Source organism: Rutidosis leptorrhynchoides, chromosome 2, assembly GCF_046630445.1.
Source record: "Rutidosis leptorrhynchoides isolate AG116_Rl617_1_P2 chromosome 2, CSIRO_AGI_Rlap_v1, whole genome shotgun sequence".
In the NCBI taxonomy this organism is placed as follows: Eukaryota; Viridiplantae; Streptophyta; class Magnoliopsida; order Asterales; family Asteraceae; genus Rutidosis; species Rutidosis leptorrhynchoides.
Window position 1 is genome coordinate 657564257 of NC_092334.1, and position 4855 is coordinate 657569111.

Sequence of the window (4855 nt, forward strand, 5' to 3'; positions counted from 1 at the left end):
CCCTGCTTTTGATTTGTAATCTTATTAATTTACCAATTTTTGACTTAAATGTTTATACATTCTTATTATGTTAGTAACATTCAGAGTGTACGATTAAATTGTATTATATATAATTCATAACTTCATATGAATTTGAGAAATATAGTTTCTTATTGGAAGGTGTAACTGAAAAGTATAGTTTGCTATTGAAAGCTTTAACAAATATGATACAAGATACATATAACACACAAAACAATTAACGAAATATTTAGGACCTTTTATATAAATTATAAGGCTGTGAAAATTGTTACAATGATCAAGTCTAGTTGTTAATGATTGCAAAGCATAAAATGTGTTTGAACAAAGAATTTGTGACTGATGCTATTAACAGACTTTAAAAGTAAGCATTTTTATATATGTATATGATGATATGGTAAGATTGTATATAAGTTTGTAAGTGATAATGAATATGTATATGTGTATGTGATAATGAATATATGTGTATGTGTATGATGATATGAATATAATCAGGAGCAGTTGACTGTTGATTGATCATATCACCATATGAGTTGTTTGCTACTAAGTAATAGGAATTGGTTACCAATAATGAGATAATTGTCTCCTACTAAGGTACATGTTTACTATCGTTTTATTTTTGTTATTATCATTTTTTTTTTATTTCAAATATAATGTACTTGCCTAAACAAATAATTTCCTTCTTAAAATACAACAATAGAAGACTGCATTGGTGATGGCCATTCTTCAAATATAATGTACTTGCCTAAACAAATAATTTCATTCTTAAAATACACCAATAAAGTAATTTTGTATTGCTCTGATTTTATGATTTTTGTGATCACAGCTCTTCACAACAATATAAGACTGCATTGGTGTTGTTTAATGATCTTAAGGCTCATTATTGCTATAGGTAATCCCACAGTTAGGTTACTTTCCACTGTTTATATATCTTTATGTCACTATATTATACTCAACTAATATGTTTTGTGATGAATCTAGGTACGCTTAATTGCTAATTATAACCTTAATATATTTAAGTGACTTTGCTAAATAAGTTTTAGCTTAATCTGTTGTCTCTAAGAATACATGAAGTTGCTGATTTTGGGTATTCATTGCTGCTGCTGCTAGAATGTGGGTAAACTTTGTCAACATAGCCTGTATTTGGGTCACTTTTGGTATTGTTGTTTGACAATGGGTCATATATGGAATTGTTTTAATTTAATGGGTTTATGTGGTTATAGTTGCTATGAAATGGATCGAAATTGCTACTGCTATATTGAGATAGGTCAACGTTGGTTTTATGTTATGGTATATGAAATTTGTTCAAGGAAAAGAGGTTTATTGAACAATGGAAATGATGTTAATTATGGATATGGATTTGCAATGAAGTGGGTTCATTTGTTAAATGTTTTCGTTTTTGAGATAAGTAATGGAAAGGTTGGTATGAGTTGTCTTAGTGTAAATGGACTGGAGTATGATTATAGTTTACACACCACGGCTTCTCATGAAACATATATATCATATTTGCTATTAGATTATGTTTCAATCCATCCTTTTTCGGTACTTTATTAAATGGTAAACTTCATGTTAACTGTTTTAGTCTCTTATCTAATTTTATTGACATTTTCTTTCATTTTTAATTAGACTTATAGATAGATCGAGATGTATGTTTTAACAGTCGATAATATCCAAAATTTTAGTCGATAATATCCAAAATTTTTGTATCTGCATGCTAACTTAGTTGTTTGACTCGATAATATCCAAAATTTTGAGTCTTCGTGCTCATTGCTGAAGGTAAGCTTTTAACTCGAGTTTATTAGATTGTATGACATAGTTCACAACTACCTCATTTCTATTAGATATGTATGACAAAGTAAATAAGACTGATTGGTATGTTTATAGTTCTTAATGGCATTTTAGTACTATTCGTGTTATCTTTTAGACTTATAGTTGGTTACACTATAGATTTTAAATGGTTTTTGTTTGTTATTATATTAAAAGGATGACGAGGGACCAAAAGTTTGCAGCAAGAGTGTTGAGATAGAAGAAGATCTGCAAGATTCTGAAAAAAGCATGCAGATACAGTGATACGGTATTCTTTTTTTTTTCTAATGCTTTAAATGTATTAAGTTTATTTTATTTTATTTTTACTAATATTAGCTTTGAGTGGACAACAATTGCATGTCATTGCACTACTTTTACTATGAAAAATTTAAGATGTTTTTCTATTATAAAGTAATTCAAGTAAGTTGTATTTGCAGGTGGAAGAAGATGGTACTCCAGAAGAGCAATTCGTCTAGAAATGCTTATAATCTTTTCATAATTCCAAGGTGATGAGGTTTGATGTTTGTTTAATATTATTCCAGTTATCTTTATATTTTGTTTACTCCAGACCATATTATAAGTACACCTGTAGTGATATCGACGGTTTACTCGAACCCCGATTTCAGGTACTTTTAAGATTGATTTGCACTTCTTATTTTGTTTACATAATGAATGGGTTGATTTGTGATTTATCTTAATCACATACCGGTAGTTTTTTTTTTCAAGATTTATTTGATTCTGAAACAACACAAATTCACTATACAATTTATGTTGTTCTTTTACAGGCTGATTTTTTTTTTTTATTAAGGTGCAGCATCAGCAGCTTCAGTTTTAACACGGTGGCTTTGTTCTGTAGTTTACACCTTCTCATAAGGAACAAATGTACAAGGTACATAATTAGTTTCGAGTCCACAATGATAAGGCGATACATGTATGTTTGATTTAGTTTGCGACAATTCTCACACATTTGTAGTTACCTGGAGCATTATCGCAGTACAAAAAGAGTAGTCTTTGTAGACTCGAGATGTTGAACTTGAGGTAGGTAACACACAAGCTCTATGTATTGAAGTTATTAATACATTTAGATAACACACAAGCTCCATGCGTTTATTATTACATCTAGGTAGCACATAAGACGTGACTATGTTCATATAATGGTCATATATGTAGTTTCATTTGTTTGATTATTCTGTTTTGAAGCTCTATGTATGTGGATACCAGAGATGTGCGAACCACACTGAATTTGAGCATGATAGGCTTAATATATGGTAAAATATGGTTACTGAAATCCTTTAGTTCAGCATGTACTAAATATATACTTAATATATGGTAAGTATGGTAAATATATGGTTACTGCAGGCTTTCTAAAACTTTCGGTGCCGAAGAAATAACAAACTTATTGATCAGCACCTGGATGCCTTGAGGATTTGAGAACCTTATTGACATTTAATGTATGGACTACATGATAAACAAATGCAAGATACGTACTATATTTTCCAAATGTACACGGACGAAGGTTGGCATTATGGATTTCTCATTTTTCTATACAACACCCATTTTGCAGACTTGATTGAACTTTGGACAAATAAAAACGAATACAAAAACTAATTTTTAGAGCTACCGTGCAACGCACGGGCTCTTAAAATCTAGTATTGATATATTGTGTGGACATGTCCACGCAATTGAGTTAGTCAAAGAAAAAAAAATCAAAGCTGGCTCATTGTTTTGTCATTTAGTGGATCTATTGCAAGGATATGGATTTCCACCCAAAAGATGTCTATGCTAGTTGTCACATTTCTTGTAGTGCCATAAGATCTAAAGATCCTGATTTGATCTTACATAAAATACCATTCGTAATAACTTTGGTGTAAAACTTGACCAGGCCTTTTAATTATTTATAACAAATAATAAAAATAATAAATAAATAATACGGAGTAATTGATTATTATAAATAGTTGATGAATTATGGAGTAATTTATACTCGGTACTTTAAATTGTGATAAGTGAAGATGGTTAGTTTCTACTTTTGGTCCAAGGAACAAGTTTTCAGGTTTTGTCAGATATTATGTCTCGTGAATTGGGCTTACATATCCTCTGAACGGGCCTTTACCCAATTATTAAATAAGCTCGTAAAATTGTTGTATGTACAGATTCATTTATTGAGAAAAAGCCGCTCTACAAAGTTGTTTCGGTCTGTGTAGAACAAAATTGTTACTGTACTTAAATACGGAATAATTTACCTTATTTTGTTAACAAAAGAAAAAGAAAGAAAAAATAGATAAAAAAAATCTTAAGTTTTACAAACGATACAAACCATCGCCGAATTGACTAAACTCTACAATCTATTGTACACCACAATTAATGACTATATATTAAACAACTATAACCAATGACCAATTACAACCACATTTAATGACTATATATTAAACAACTATAACCAATGACCAATTACAACCACAATCACTGAATAACATCAATGCTAAGTGAAACTAGCATCGAGTGATCGATAAATAAACTATTGAACAAATTAATACATGAAAGTATGAAACACACGAATTCATATTTTGATGTCCTCGCTTCAACGGAATTGGGTAATGTTATTGTTGTAGTACTTAAATTTGATAAGTTAGACACAATGTAGTGTCAGGTGATTGAAAAATAAATGACTACAAAGTTGTTATTTTCTTATATATTTGGTTAATGGTTAATGTAGCTTTTAGTTACACCTAATTGTATGGATTTAATGTAATATTTCATTGTTTTTCTTTTGCGTTTTTCTTTTGTGTCGATAAAAACCTCTAATTTACAAACGATTTGTAAAATTGTTTGTCTGTAAATTAATTGTTTGTCTATAACAAAATCATACGAACATAAATATAGAGAGTGTAGATTTAAAATGGAGAGAGCTGTCCAAAATAGAGGGGCTACATAAACTGAAAAAATAGCTAAACCATACAAATAATCACCCTAGTTGAAAACTTGAAATACCAAATATTTACACTAATACCTCAAACTTTTGGGATGGTCATTGCCC

At 29.8% G+C, this 4855-nt stretch overlaps 2 long non-coding RNA genes across 8 annotated transcripts; both read left to right on the forward strand.

The window, feature by feature from the left end:
- Positions 1–393: 393 nt before the first annotated feature.
- LOC139893829 (uncharacterized) lies at positions 394–2975 on the forward strand. Of its 7 annotated transcripts, none has more exons than XR_011774718.1 (5): positions 394–609; positions 716–752; positions 842–907; positions 1999–2089; positions 2259–2975. It is a non-coding gene; the product is annotated as an uncharacterized lncRNA (long non-coding RNA). The 7 variants fall into 7 exon arrangements; XR_011774717.1 differs by having other exon boundaries at positions 719–752; XR_011774714.1 differs by having other exon boundaries at positions 716–907.
- Positions 2976–3052: 77 nt separating this feature from the next.
- Positions 3053–3479, forward strand: LOC139894221 (uncharacterized). Its single transcript, XR_011774855.1, has 2 exons — positions 3053–3089; positions 3181–3479. It is a non-coding gene; the product is annotated as an uncharacterized lncRNA (long non-coding RNA).
- Positions 3480–4855: the final 1376 nt, after the last annotated feature.